This window comes from Sturnira hondurensis, unplaced genomic scaffold, assembly GCF_014824575.4.
Source record: "Sturnira hondurensis isolate 20B ecotype Veracruz unplaced genomic scaffold, ASM1482457v3 Scaffold0010428, whole genome shotgun sequence".
In the NCBI taxonomy this organism is placed as follows: domain Eukaryota; kingdom Metazoa; phylum Chordata; class Mammalia; order Chiroptera; family Phyllostomidae; genus Sturnira; species Sturnira hondurensis.
Window position 1 is genome coordinate 1,235,296 of NW_028083059.1, and position 16,274 is coordinate 1,251,569.

Below are 16,274 nucleotides of genomic sequence, written 5' to 3' on the forward strand. Positions count from 1 at the left end.
TCCATTTCTTATACTATTCTTTTTTTTTAAAAGATTTTATTTATTTATCCTCAGAGGGGAAGGGAAGGGGAGAGGGAGAGAAACATCAATGTGTGGTTGCCTCTGGTGTGTCCCATGCTGGGAACTGGCCTGCAACCCAGGCATGTGCCCTGACTGGGAATCGAACCGCGACCGTGTGGTTCGCAGGCCCGCGCTCAGTCCACTGAGCTACACCAGCCAGGGCCATTTCTTACACTGTTCTTAATCTCCCCTTGTCTATTTTGTACCTACCAATTATGCTTCTTAATCCCTGTACCTTTTCTCCCATTTTCCCTCTTCCCCCTCTCCACTGATAACCCTCCAAATGATCTCCATATCTATGATTCTCTTCCTTTTCTAGTTTTTTACTTAGCTTGTTTTTCTTTTTTAGATTCAGTTGTTGATAATTGTGAGGTTTTTGTCATTCATTTTGATGTTCATAGTTTTTATCTTTTTCTTAAATAAGATCCTTTAAGATTTACTATAATGAAGTCTTGGCAATGATGAACTCCTTTAGCTTTGCCTTGTGTGCGAACCACTCTATCTGCCCTTCCATTCTAAATGATAGCTTTGCTGAATAGAGTCATCTAGGTTGTGGGTCCTTGCTTTTTATCACTTTGAGTACTTCTTGTCAGTCTCATCTTGCCTGCAAAGTTTCTTTTGCAAAATCAGCTGATAGTCTTGTGGGGATTTCTTTGTAGGTACCTCTCTGTTTTCTCTTGCTGCTTTTAAGATTCTCTCTTTATCTTTAACCTTTGGCATTTTAATTATGCTGTGTCTTGGTGTGGTCCTGTTTTGGGCTAACTGGTTTCAGAGTCTGTGTTTCCTAGACTTATATGTCTATTTCCTTTGCCAAATTAGGGAAGTTTTCTTTCATTATTTTTTCAAATAAGTTTTTCAATTTCTCACCCTTCCTCTTCTCTTTCTGGGACTCCCATGATTCAGATGTTGGCACATTTGGAGATGTCACGGAGTCTTATGCTCTCTCTTTTCTTTTTTTTTTTTAATTTTGTTTCTTCTTTTTGTTCTGGTTGAGTGTTTATTTTTCCTTAATGTTCCAAATCATTGATTTGAACCCTGGCTTCCTTCCCGTCACTGTTGGCTCCTTGTGAATTTTTCTTTATTTCCCTTGGTGTAGCCTTCAATGCTTCCCTTGTGCTTTTGCTGTTCTCAGTGAGCGCCCTGAGCATCATTAACTCCAGTGTTTTGAACCCCGGATCTGATAGGCTGGCTGTCTCTGTTTTGTTTAGTTCTTTTTCTGGGGTTTTATTCTGTTCTTTCATTTGGGCCATATTTCTTTGTCTCCTCAATTCAGCAGCCTCCCTGTGTTTGTTTCTGTGTGTTAGGTAGAGCTGCTTTTGACACCTTTTCTTAGTACACTTGTTAAGTTGTATGGGGCGGAGCTTTAGATAATTGCCAGGCTAGGGCAACCTGCTTCACTGCTTTGTGGCTCTATGTGAAGGAGGAGTTGTCGAGGGGACAGTGCCACCACCTGGCTGCAGGAGGCTTGCTTGGCACTCACCCCATTTCCAGTCACTTGACCTACTTGCTATACGCGACTGGCAGCCCTCTAGCTATTACCCTTGTGGTGGTTCCAAGAGTGAAGGGGTTAGCCTGTGTTCTAGGACTGTGCAGGCACTTTAAACGGACTCTCCTGAGAGACCAGCATTTTCTTCTGCCACCCCAAACCCCACTAGTTTATACAGCCAGAAGTTTTGAGGCTTTATTTCCTGGCAGTGGAACTCTGGGCTGAGCAATCCGGCTTGGGGCTTGGATGGCTCTCTCCCAAGGTATTCCTCCTGATTTTTATTGACCACATGTAAGTGTGGGACCGCCCATTCAGCCTGCCACTTTGCTGAGGACATAACACATCCTCTGAGCCTGGCCCCGCCCCTCCTATTCATCTGGATGAATATGGCTTCTTTAAATTCTTGGTTGTTTGGGCCATACAGTTCTATTTTCTGGCCGTTCTGGGTGTTTTTTCTTTTAAGGTTAGTTGTGGTCCTTCTTATGGTTGTGCAAGGAGGCAAATCATATTTGCTTGTGCCTCCATCTTGACTGGGAGACTCAACTGTTACCTACAGATGGGGCTGCCCTGGAATCACTGTTTTGTCATCTTTGTGGGTCGCAAGCAACAAGGAAAATGCCAGTACACTGGCCAACGACACAGTGTCCCACTTTTTAAGAAAGGAAATTTAGAGAATTCTGGGATTCTGGGATTTCTAACTGGGCGAGCTTATTTGCATGTATGTTATCTGCAGAATTCTGGAGCAGATTCTTTCAAGGATTCCCTGCCTATCAGGACCTCTGTTCCTCTGTGTGTCTGTCCTGTCTGCTCCTGTCTTGTCGCCCTTCTCAGTCTGCCTCTGCTCTGAGGTTTGCAAAAGAAATTGCCTGGTGATTTCAGTTGCTACCACATTTGTATTTAGTGTTGTAGGTTGTTCCATGATGTTGCTAACCCACTTTTTAAGCACTTGCTGTTAGTCTGCAATCTTTTCTCAATCTGGAGGCCTTATTTTATCTTATGTAAGCTGTTATTATTTTATCTCTTTATGCCCGTTTCACAAAAGCTCATTAACTGGCTGAATTGAAACGAATGTTCCGTTGACCCAAATTCTCTTAACTCTTTGCCTGGGTGGAGCCCAACACTTACAGTGGTGAACATGGGGCAAACATGAGGTCACCGGACACAAGGCAGGTCCAACTTTTACGGTTGAAGTAGGTCAGGAAAATGCACTGTGATTTTCTTGAAACGGGGCCATTCAAGAAAATTCGCTTATTTGAAAAAGATATTTCATAGTGAAGAGAAAGGGGAGTTCAGGGTCATAAGTATTAGGATTCACCTGGGGCTGCCCAGGGCCAGGTCTCTCAACCACGGACATTAAAAACATAAAAAAAAAATTATATGGTCCTGTGTAGCCAAAACATCATACATTTATCCTTTAAAAATTGATTCTGTTTACTATGAATTTCTGAATATTGTCAACCTCTAAATTCTCAGGGGTCTTAGCAGTTTAGAACTTCTGTTGTGCATGAATAACTGGGCAAATTAAGACTAGAACTAAACCTAAATTTCTTCAGTTACCTGGTTTTAGGTTTTTGTGTCCCATTTTTGTTCACTGTTTTATGCTGGACCCGACACTGGGGAGAGTTTGCTGTAAACCCCTTTCCATCCCACCCTAGTGGGTGTCACAGTCCAGTGTAGAACAGGTTGTAGTAGTGGTGGTGGGTTAGTTGCAGGTAGTAGTAGTGACCTGTGCTGTATCATGTTTATCATGTGTGAGGTCAGCTCCTGCCCATGGATTAGCTCATTGAATTCTCACTATCTCATTTTCATAGTTCAGGGAAATTGATAATTGAACTAAATCATCCAGAGTCTTAGAGTGTGTCACTGGGGATACCATTTTGACTTTGTGTCTGGCTGGAGAGCCCCGAGCACTATGGCATTTTGTTTTGCCCCTCTGGTTTGGTGGGCTTAGGCACGGGGGAGCAGACTCTGCCAGGTAGCTAGCTGAGCAGTGCTCTGCAGCCACAGTGACCATTGAATCCACTCTCTAGCCAGAAAGGGGCCTGGAGGTCTGGCCAGCAGGATGGCAAGTGTAGGGAAATGCAAATGTGGGGTCAGTCATGGTGTGATTGCAGCATGAGAAATGGCAGGGCCACCCCGACAGGCAGCTGGAGGGAAAGCCTAACATCCTGTTCTCAGGAACTGGCCATGGCTGCTCCCCAGTGGGGCAGAGAGGGGCCTTTTTGAGCAGGAGTGTGCCCAACATGACAGCAGTGTCAGGGATTAGAAGATAAAACCAGTACCACAGGCAGATGTGTGTTCATGGGGTGGATATGCTGCTTCCCCCAGGCCACACCTGATGTCTGCTGTTCTGAGCACTGCGTCTCTTAAAGGATAACCTGAAGAGCACCTGGGAAAGGTTGGCAAGACTGGAACATTTGCCTGTCTTCACATACTTGGAAGCTTGTAGACTTGTAGGGTTTAACAGATTCTGATTTCACTGGGCAGAACAGAGAGCATTGGTTTGAAGAAGTTATGAAGATGTGGGCTTTACCTGAACGTAAAGACAGCCCCATTTCAAACTTGTTCATGAGTTTACAGACTCATCACTTCCCTCTCCCTGAACAGCGTTCAAACAGAAGCTTACAGGGATATGGTACAGAGGGCCCTGCACTAAATAGGGGCAGGTCTCTCAGCCCTTCCAGCTCTTGTCTTGGCTGCTCTTCAAGCCTGTGGGCCTGTGAGTTCCCTGGAGACAGACCTTCAGACACATATATATTCTAACTCTGGATCTGGGGACTTTTGGACCTCCTCGTGATGTCCTAATACAAGGTCTGGCACAAATAATGCCCCCCTCTTTTTAAAAAGATTTTATTTATTTATCTTTAGAGGGGAAGGGAAGGAGAGAGGGAGAGAAAGATCAATGTATGGTTGCCTCTCGTATAATCCCTGCTGGGAACTGGCCCGCAACCCAGGCATGTGCCCTGACTGGGAATCGAACCGTGATCATGTGGTTCACAGGCCTGCACTCAATCCACTGAGCTTCACCAGCCAGGGCTGCCCCCCTCTTTTATTACAAAATCATAAGCATGTACTTATGTAACAATAATATCACACTCAAGCACAACATGACATTTGAGGTTGAATGTTGGAATGAAAACTGTAAAGTAATTATTGTTATTAATTACTTTATTATTAAAGTAATTTATATTTACTTTATTATTATTATTATTACCCATATTATTACCCTACCAAACACACTCATGCAGGCCTTACTTGTGCCGGACCCTGTATTTAGGGGTAGTAGTAGCACTTATCTTTATATTAACTTTGCCTATGCTGTGCATCTGAAAGGACAGTGATCAGTCTCTTGTCACTTTGTTCCACATGCAGATTTTAAGTCTTTCTTGTTTATTGCAGCTGAAACTAGTTTTTCTTTTCTTTTCTTAGGGTACTTTCTTTGGAACTCTTGCCACAAAGCATTTTCCAGCTTGGAGTATTGTGACTTTTTGTAAAAGGCATAACCTTTGTTTGATTCATGGTTGTATTTCTCATGCATAGGAGGAGGACAGTAAATGTCTGGTTAAGTCAGTGAGTGGTAGTATCTGGGCTATCAGATTCTTTGGCCGGGGACTGTTCACCCAGAGGTACTGGCCATCTCTGGATCTCTGCAAAGTCATACTGTGTCAAGAACTGATTGTTCTTCATAGTTTACTGAGCAGTCAGAGTTCATTACATGAAGGGAAATAAAATATGTTTTATGACCCTTGTATTTATGTCTGTGGTAAGTAAGTACTTTTTAAATGAACACATTATTCACAACTGGGAGACTTTGTCTTCACCTGCCCTCTCATAAAATAGGTAACATGTTTTCTCAGTTGTTAACTGAAAGTGTATGTAGCTGAGACTGATGCCCATGAGCATTCCATGGATGGGGGCTGGCTAGCATTATTTTTTACCATAGCAGTGTCCCTTCTTGTTTTAGATTTTTTTACTCTTCCCCACCAGCTAAAGCTTTCTGGGAGCAAAGACCTTGCCTTATTACTTAACCGTGTTTTGCCATGTATAATGTGCACTGTTTGGGCCCAAATTTTTGAGGGAGCAATAAGGACACTCAATACAAATGGGTATAATGATTACATACCATGGGTATAATAATGGCTATAATAATCCCATGTATAATGCGCACAAAGTCACGGGTGCGCATTATTCAGGGGACCACATTATACATGGCAAAATATGGTAACATTGTTTTTACCTTACCTTCTATGTAAGAAGCTTCCTTATAGGTTAGATTGAATAGTGGGGCCAGCTACATATGTTCTTACAGGCTCTTATTTAAAAGATGCGGGAGCATTCTAGCAATGGGAATTCAGACTCAGATAACCAGCCTGAGAGGCCAAGGGAAGCACAAAGATTGATGTTTTATAAGAATGTTAGCCATATACTTACTGCTAAAAATGTTTATACTAGACATTCTGATGAGATGTGTTTCTCTGAAGCTTATAGAGCTACATGTTCTAAAGTATCTAATACTCTCGTAAACAGAGCTTTATTTGTGCGTAGGTAAGAACATTAATGCCATGCATGATCTCACTGACAGAGAGGAACTTAGAATTTGACTCTGGTTAAGAAGGTAGCACTGGAAAATCAAGGGGTAAGCAGATACCTGGAACGTGTGTGAGTGTTGTAATATGCTAGCTTCTCATTTCTAAAACTGGGATTTAGAAGCTTAAGAGAGATGGCAAAGACCAAAATAGTAAACAAATCCTAATATAATCAGATTAGGATAATGTTGGCAGATTAACAGTAAGTCATTTAGATACAAACCTGTTCCCAGGTTAAATGTTTTCATATCACAGAATTTTTTATTTTATATTGACTTTGGATGTTGTGGATAACTAAGAGTAAAGGGCATATTACTAGGGAAAACTTTATTACCATTAGCCTTTTAAAATGCTCTTTAAAACAAAAGAAGATATTTCATAAGAAAAATTCAGTCCTTTCTCTCACCAGAGGGCACAGGCATGTAAGCCGAATGTAGACTGAACTGCTTAGGAGGTAAATGGTCTGTAGTGCATTTGGAATGACCTGAACTCATCACAAAGCTCTCTCTCTGGTCCTTTCCCACTCCCCCTAGTCCCTCCTTCCCTTCCTTTCTGAAACAGACATTTTACTAGACAGTTATTTATCCTGGCTTATTGTTGTTTGCCTATGAGTATTTTCTCAGTTGTGACTTGCTATGGTTTCATGATAGGTTTTTTTTACAATGACTAACATAAGAAATTTTAATTTAGTAATACTGTCTTACGAGTTGGACTGAGATCTGGAGACAGCATGAATACATTTTGATGTCACCTTATTGAGGACCTTATTTGAAATCTGAATGAGCAAGGATAGATATTTGTTTGATGGGATGTTAGAGGGTAGAGTTCTTAAAGATTAAGCAGTTTGTTCCTTTATTACTTGTTTATTCATTTTTTTCAACAAATATTTGAGCATCTGTACATTCTTCATCTTGGTATTCTTTTCTCAGGTACTGGTAATAAACCTTTTAACTTCTTATCTAAAGCCTGAAACCTTAAGAGCTGCACTGTCCAGTATGATAGTTACTAGCCACAGGTTGCTTTTTAAATTAATATTGATTAAAATGGAATAAAGATTCAGTTCATTAGTCACACTAGGCACAGTTCAAGCACTTTGCCAAGGGCTCTGTGTGGCCGCAGGCTGCCATGTTGGATGGTGCCCCTCTATAAAACATGTTCGTTGTTGCAAGGAGTCCATCCAGGCTGTGCTGCCTTAGACGCCACCCTCTGATACATCTCAGTGTCCCATCCACTTCATCATCCAACAGCTGCATCTCAGGTTTGTTCCCTTTAAAACTTTCTGCCCTCTCTTATTTTAGGTCTTCATCTTCTGTAATCTGAATTAAGGCTCTAATGTTACCAAGCCCTCTGAATCCTTCCCTCCACACCTTATCTCCAATGGCAGTTAGCCTTCCCTTGTGTTTTCTTGATACTATGTATATACCTTGACCACATTGAATGCTAATCCCTTGTTTCTGGGACTTTTCTTTTGGTGGACCAAGAGGTTCTTGGAGGTGCAGGATTGGGTTTTAAGTTTCGAGGGGAGGGCCACATACAATGCCCAACCGATTACTGTAATAAAATAAGTACCTAGCACATAGAGCAATGAATGGATAGGTGATGGAGGCTGCCCCAGGTTACATTCTGAATGCAAGAGACAATTATGATGTATGGAAACTAGAAGAAAAGAGGGCTGTCATGTGGGGGGAATATCAGGGATGTAGGCCCATTGGCAGGAAATTACATGGCATCTCTGCTGCTAGACTAGCCACAGAGGAACATTTTCGGCATCATTCAGAGCTTAGCTGGGGGACATAAACAGAATTTGAATTTTGGTGTTGCATATAAATGTGTTTCCCTGTGCTTGTTAACACAACACCCCTTAGTAGAGGTTTCACACTTAATAACCTTAACCTGTAACTTCAGAGGAGTTAAAGATAACTTTGCCCTGTAAAACTAGGCAACATGCTCACATCTAGTTAATATTTTAATACCTTATGGTTATAGTTCATAGCTTTAAGTTATAGAAATAAAAGTTTATGACTTATGTTAGACATGTTAGCAGCACAGTAGGAAAGAAAAAGGCTGTCTGACACAGTAATTAAAGAGTGGCCAGACATACCTATCCTGACCCTGCCTCTTTTAAGCTAAGTTGTGCTGGACAAGTCACCTTCCAGTCCTCAATTCCCTTATTTTTATTTATTTATTTATTTAAATTAAAAAAATTTTTTTAGATGTTATTTATTTATCTTTAGAGAGGAAGGGAAGGAGAGAAGGAGAGAAATATCAATGTATGGTTGCCTCTCGTGAGTCCCCTGCTGGGAACTGGCCTGCAACCCAGGCATGTGCCCTGACCGGGTATCGAACTGCGATCGTGTGGTTCACAGGCCCATGCTCAATCCACTGAGCTACACAAGCCAGGGCCAATTCCTTTATTTTTAAATGAAGACATCACTGGCCCTGTGAAGAGTAAGTTAAATATATATTACACATATGAGCACTATGCTTAGTCCTGAATAAAACATTCACCGAGTGATAGCTAATAACGGAATAATAGTTACAGAGCCTTTCACAAAATGGGAAAACTCATAGTTGCATTTTCCAGAGGAAGAGTTTATACATGTTACTAAACATAAATGGTCATCCAAAAAACATAGTCAGCTAAAAAAAAATTCCTAAAGTGAAATGTATAGTGTTGGTTACTTTCAAAATCATGCAAATAAGATGATCTGGGAGAAGTAAAATTTGGCCTGCATAATCTAAAACCCAGGGGCAGTTCTCTGTATTTGGAAATAAGATGGCCACTTACTTATCCAAATTACTTAGGAAAAACACGCTTTTTTTCCGTTATTCTCTATAATCAAGAGTGTGCTCTATACCCTCTCCTAAGGAAATAGAGGAAAATTATGTTCTGCTTCTAATTTTAAATAAGCAAACTAGTAGGACTTAAATAAATTAGAATGTCATTGAATAATCTTTCTATTTATTTATTTACTTTTTATTTTGTAATTTTTAATTTTTTTAAAATTTATCTTTAGAGGGAAAGGGAAGGAGATAGGGAGAGAAATATCAATGTATGGTTGCCTGTCGTGGGTCCCCTGCTGGGAACTGGCCTGCAACCCAGGCATGTGCCCTGACTGGGAATCAAACCGCGATCGTGTGGTTCGCAAGCCCGCCTGTACTCAATCCACTGAGCTACACCAGCCAGGATCTTTCTATTTTTTCATACTTTCAAAAAGACATTGACAGTCTTGCTGAGTAGATTCTTATTATCTAAAGTCCTACGTATAATTCATGCATGTCCAGATAGTTCTCTGTAGTAGACTGAAAGCTGCTTTCTTTCCTCTATGGAAATTATGCACTTCTCCCTTCTTCTGCCTGCCTGGCCTTTCTCTAGTCTCACTCCTCCTCATCTGTCTTGACTTCCCCTGAAGCTATTTAATATATATCCCACCTCACTTTCGGTGCCATGTCATTGTTTTTAACCATCTACCTTATTATATCGTATTATAATTAGTTATATTCATGAAACGGTGAGTTCTTTGATGAGCATTCAATTTCTTACTTATTTTTGTCTTTGCAGTGTTTAAAGTGGGGCTGATTTATACACGGTGCTTGGTAAAGTTTTGCTGAGTGAATAAATGCTTAGTCACTAATTTGTCTTGTAGCTCTTGTAAGTAAACTGTAGCTCTTCTTGGGAGAAAACTGTATTTTACTCTTTGCTCCCTCACAGCTCCAGCACATTGTAACCAATGTCAGATAGTTTTATAGGCTTGCTGTGAATATCAGTTATCCTGGAAACACTTTACAGGGTCAGTTCAACAGATACTCAATCTTTGTTATTTTGTCCCCATGTTATATACCATTAAAATATGTATATAGACGTGAGATGAGGGAAATTCAGTGGCTGGTGGGTTCCCCCTGGGAAGTGTGGGTTCTAAACCCCAAGCTAGGCTCCTCAGCCTATAGCACCAGAGCCAGGAAAGGAACCCAACTAACATCTAGCTGTGAAACGTGGCAGGGCTTCTTTCTGGCTGTTAGGAAGAGATAGCTGGAGCCACAGAGAGCCTTTTAGAGGGCCCAACACACATAATTTCAACTGTAGCCACTTACCCTGGGCCCTGAAGGGTAGAGTGGACTAGAGACACTGGAGGAAAGTCTGGGGATGGAGGCTTTGGGGAGAGAACTGAGGGAGCAGCAGCGAAGATGCCTGTGCTGAGTCATCCCCCATACAGCAGGAGCCATCTTGCTAAGGCAGAGCACTCCCCTCCGAGTGTCATCAGCCTGAGGGGAAGCAATAGCTGCCCCCCACCCAGGAATTACTCTGCCCCACCCTGTGGCACTTAATAAGCCTGATTACTGATTTCAGATTGACTAGATTAACAATGGAAGGGGACAGCCACAAACTGTGGATTGCTGGTAGCCTTAAACAGGCTGCCTAGGCAAGACTGGGATACCACCTGATATCACCAGGAGCAGATCCAGAAAGAGAAAATAGTGAGATGAATTCTACTGTGGACTTCTTCATGATTTGTGTTATTTTCTCTCCTGCATAGCTTTTTAAAATTCATTTCTTGACCTTCAAGTTTGTACGTATTAAGTCATTAGTTTTTATAGTATAGTTTATTTCAAATCCTAGATTTTGCTCCTCCCTTCTCATATTCCATTTTACCTTTTTCTTATTATATTTGCTTTAAATCTTATATACTCTCTTGCTACAACTTGTTTTCTTTTCACACCCTTACTATTTCTCCCCTCTCCAGCCTCTCAAAACCATTATTCTTGTCATTATTCATCTCACGTTCTTTTTCCCATTCGTAAAATACCCTTATTCTCTCCACCCTTATCAAATCTTTGCTCGTCAGTTGAGAATATGGTGGTGGTCGTTGCATTCCTCCAGTTTTATTTATAGATCTTCACTACTTTTGTATTTCAAATCTCAAATTTTACTATTCCCCTCTCCTGCTCCATTTTGCCTACCTTCTGTCCTTTTCTTTTGTTTTATATTTGATAGCACCCTGTCTTAGCGTGGTTTTCATTCCTTACTCTTAGTAATCCTTCTCCCTCTTATCATCTGAAAATCAGTTCTTTTTCCTCTAGACATCTCTGAAGGTTTTGTTTCTTTTCCCCCTCTTATGCCCCTCCCACCTATATTAATCTTTGCTCAGTATTGTTAATAGTGCAGTAGTGGATCTTTTTCTCCAATTTGGTTCCTTGTTTTCTCTCTCACTACTTTTAAAAAATAATAATTTAGTGTTTTTAAATTTCTATTTAAACCTAATACTATATGCTTCCCTTCTCTTAACTTTATTCTGTCTTCTTCCCTCCCTTTTTAATTTATAATGTAAATTTTTCTTTCTTTCTCTCTTCCCCTTTACCTATTTCTTACTTTTATTATTGCTTCTCCCTCAACTCTCTCAAAATCATTTTTGTTTCAGTTAGCTTATACTCTTTTTCCTTTCTTATAATAGTCTTAATCACTTTACACTTTTATTGATATTGGCTCATTTGCTGTTCATATTGTGATTATAGGTGGAGGTTAATTTTATGTGTGTGGGTTTGTTTCTTGGGCTGTTTAGTGTTTTTCTGGCAGCACCCAAGATGTGGTGGGCGGAGTGACTCTCAGTTAGCCAGCCAGAGGGAAGGACCCACCAAAGAATGACCCAACAACAACCAAAACTCAGTTACAAGCAGAGAGCCCACATAAATGGCATAAAGGGCATTCCAAGAACATTGAGTTCAAGAAATCAAAGAGATTGCACCACTAAATCCCCAGGTCTCCTACCACAGAAGGTCACACCACGAAGACAGGGAGTCAAAGCAGATCAGTCTAAGAAGCAGAAACAAACAAGAAGAGTCACCTAAAATGGGGAGACAAACAACCTCCAGTTGAAAGGAAAGGAGGAGTCTCCAGAAAAGTCTTAAATGAAATTGATGCGAGCAAACTATCAGACATTGAATTCAAAATAATGGTTATAATGGTTATAATGGTTATAAAGATACTCAATGAGCTCAGTGAGAACAAAAAAGAACTCCAGAGAAACTACAAGGAACTTACTGCAAACTACACCAGCATGAAAAAGGACAGAAACTATCAATAAAAATCAGGAGGAAATGAACAATACAGTATCTGAAATGAAGAACACAGTAGAAGGAATTAAAAGCAGGCAAGATGAAGCAGAGGATCAAGTCAGCAAGCTGAAGAACAAGGTAGAAAACAATTCCCACACAGAACAACAAAACGAAAAAAGTCAAAGAGCGAAGAGGGGTTAAGGGAGCTGTAGGACAATATGAAACATAATAATATCTGTATCATAGGGATACCAGATGGAGAAGAATAAGAGCAAAGGCTAGAAAATCTTTTTGAAAAAGTAATAACAGAAAATGTCCCTAACTTGATGAGAGAAAAAGTCATGCAAGCCCAGGAAGCACAGAGGGTCCAAATGAAAATGTACGCAAAGTGGCCCACTCCAAGATATATCATAATTAAAATGGCAAAATTTAAAGACAAAGAGAGAATCTTAAAGGCACCAAGGGAAGAACGGCTAGTAACATACAAGGAGCCCCAATAAAGCTATCAGCTGCCTTCTCAATGGAAACACTACAAGCTGGAAGGTAATGGCAAGAACTATTCCAAGTGATGAGAACCAAACGCCTGCAACCAAGACCGCTAGTACCCTTCTAGGCTCTCATTTAAAATGGAAGGTGAAATGAGGAGTTTGCCAGACCAAAAAATAAAAAAGCTAAAACTATATATTTCTACCAAACAAGCATCATAAGAGATGCTAAAGGGACTGCTTTAAGAAGATGAAGAAAAAGATGGGGAGAGAACAGCACAGATGCAAAGGGAAAAAATGGCAGTGAATAAGTACCTATCAGTAATAACCTTAAATGTAAATGGATTAAATGCTCCAATCAAAAGACATAGGGTAGCTGAATGGTAGCAGAATGGAAGAAAATGGGACCTGCATGCATGCTGTCTATAGGAGACCCATGTCAGAACAAAAGATCTACAGAGACTGAAAGTGAAGGGATGGGGAAAAAACTATTCTAAGAATATGGACATGAAAAAAAAGTTGGGGTAGCAATACTTACCAGACAGAATAGATTTCAAAACAAAGGCCATAAAAAGAGACACAGGAGGACACTTCATAATTTTTAAGGGAATAATTCATTAAGAAGATGTAACCCTTTATACATATATGCACCCAACATAGGAACACCCAAGTATATAAAGCAATCTTGGAGGACTCCAAGAAAGATATTGACAGCAATACACTAATAGTAGGGGATTTTAAACCCTGTTGTCAACAATGGATAGATCTTCAAAGAATCAACAAGGGTATTATGGCATTGAACAACGTTCTAGCTCAAATGGATTTAATTGATATATACAGAGCCTTTTACCCCAAAGAAGCAAAATATACATTCTTCTCAAATGCATATGGAACATTTTCAAAGATAGACCATATGGTAGGATACAAAACAAGCCTCAGCAAATTAAAGAAAATTGAAATCATATCAAGCATCTCAGATCTTAATGGCTTGAAACTAGAAACCAACCTCAAGGAAAAACTAAAAAACATTCATATTCATGGAGACTAAATAACATTATAAAAGGGTTAATAATGAGATGAAGTAAGAAATCAAAACATTTGGAAACAAAGAACACACAGCAGCTTAAAACCTATGGCGCACAGCGAGTCCTGAGAGAGAAGTTCAGAGTAATACAGGCCTACTTTAAAAAGATAGAAAAATTTCAAGTAAAGCTCCTACCCCCAATTCTACAAGAACTAGAAGAACAAGAAGAAACAAAGCACAGACTGAGTAAAAGAAAGGAAATATTCAAGATCAGGGCAGAGATAAATAATACAGAGACTAAAAGAACAATTCAAAGGATCAGTAAATCCAGGAGCTGGTTCTTTGAAAAGATAAACAGAAATTGACAAGCTTTTAACCAGACTCATCAAGAAAAAAGGGGAGAGGATCCAAACAAATAAAATCAGAAACAGAAGAGGAGAAATTATAACTGATACCATAGAAATACAGAAGATTGTAAGAAATTACTATGAACAACTATAGGCCAAGGTGTCCATCTTGAGCGAAATGGACAAATTTCTAGAAAAAATATAATCTACTAAAACTGAATGGAAAAGAAGCAGAAAGTCTGGACAGACTAATATCAACTAGTGAAATGGAAGCAATAGTCAAAATACTCCCGGCACACAAAAGCCCTGGATTGGATGGCACAGGTGAATTTTACAAAACAGAGAAAAACTAACTCCTACCCTTTTCACACTATTCCAAAAAATTCAAGAACAGAGGAGACTCCCAGGCTCATTGTATGTGACACCAGTATTACCCTAATTCCAAAACAAGGAAAAGCACAACAAAGAATGAAAATCCAACATCACCGATGAACATAGATGCTAAAATCCTCAATAAAATATTGGCAAACCAGATCCAGCAATACACTGAAAAGATCACACACCATGATCATGTGGAATTCATCCCAGGGGTGCAAGGATCGTATAATATTTGCAAATCAATGACTGTAATATGTCACATAAACAAAATGAAAGACAAAAATCACATGGTCATATCAAAAGATGCTGAAAAAACACTTGATAAAGTACAGCATCCATTTATGATAAAAACCTGCATAGTGGGGATAGAGCCAGGATATCTCAATATAATAAAGGCCATATATGAGAAACCTACAGGTAACATCATACTCAACAAGCAAAAACTAAAAGCTTTCCGCCTAAGACCAGGAGCAAGACAAGTGTCTCTGCTTTCACCATTTTTATTCAACATAGTATTGGAAGTTCTAGCCACAGTGATCAGGAAAGAAAAAGAAGTAAAAGGCATCCAAACTGTAAAGGAGGAAGCAAAACTGTCATTTGCAGATGACATGACAATGTACATAGACAACCTTATAGACTCTACCAGAAAACTACTTGACCTAATAAGTGAATTTGGAAAAATATTGGGATACAAGGTCAATGTTCAGAAATTGAAGACATTTTTTGTATACCAACAATGAAATATCAGAAATAGAAACTAGGAAAAAAGTTCCATTTACTATAGCAACAAGAAAAATAAAGTACCTATGAATAAACTTAACCAAGCAGGTAAAAGACTTGTACTCAGAAAACTACAGAACACTGAAGAAAGAAATTAAAGAAGCTACAAATAATGGAAGCATATACTGTGTTAATGGATTGAAAGAATTAACATCATCAAAATGTTCATCCTACCCAAAGCAATCTATAGATTCAACGCAGTCCCCAAATACCAGTGGCATACTTCACACATTTAGAATGAATATTTCAAAAATTCACGTGGAACCAAAAATGACCCCAAATAGCCTCAGCAATCTTGAGAAAAAAGAACAAAGTAGGAGGGATTACAATACCCAGTGTCAGACTATATTACAAGGCCACTGTAATCCAAACAGTCTGGTGGTGACATAAGAACAGACACATGGATCAATGGAACAGAATAGAGAGCCCAGAAATAAACGCATGTCTCTGTGGTGAATTCATATTTGACAAAGGGGGCATAAGCATACAATGGAGTAAAAACAGCCTCTTCAGCGAATGGTGTTGGGAGAACTGGAATGGTATACACAAAAAAATGAAACTGGACCACCAATTTATACCAAGTACCAGAGTAATCTCAAAATGGATAAAAGACTTCTACACATATGCAGTGACACCACAAAAGTACAAGAGGAAAACATATAGAATAAAACTTCAGATATCCTTCTCAGCAATATTTTTGCCAATATATATTGGCAACTATATTCTCTCTAGGGCAAGCGAAATAATAATGGGACTACATCAGATTAAAAACCTTTTACACAGCCCTGGCTGGTGTGAATCAGTGTATTGAGCACCAGCCTTCAAACCAAAGGGTTGCCAGTTCAATTCCCAGTCACGGCACATGCCTGTGTTGCACGCCAGTTCCCCAGTTTGTGGCCCACAAGAGGCAACCACACATTGATGTTTCTCTCCCTCTCTTTCTCCCTCCCATCCCCTCTCTAAAAAAAAAGAAAATCTTTCAAAAAATAAATAAAAACCTTCTGCACAGCTTAAGAAAGCATTAGCAAAATGAAAATGGGACCAACTCTATGGGAAATCATATTTGCTAATGATACC

The 16,274-nt window shown here is 39.7% G+C and overlaps 1 protein-coding gene across 5 annotated transcripts in view; it reads left to right on the top strand.

The window, feature by feature from the left end:
• The window catches only part of WASF3 (WASP family member 3), a 149,751-nt gene that overhangs the window by 51,198 nt on the left and 82,279 nt on the right, over nt 1–16,274 (top strand). Inside the window, exon 1 of one of the 5 annotated variants that reach the window (XM_037058869.1) lies at nt 6,567–6,586. The exons of 3 other annotated variants lie outside the window; for them this stretch is intronic. The gene's annotated coding sequence lies outside the window, so the exon portion shown is untranslated. Of the gene's footprint in view, nt 1–6,566; nt 6,587–7,370; nt 7,391–16,274 lie in introns of those variants that run through there. One more of the 5 variants, XM_037058870.1, reaches the window with a different exon arrangement.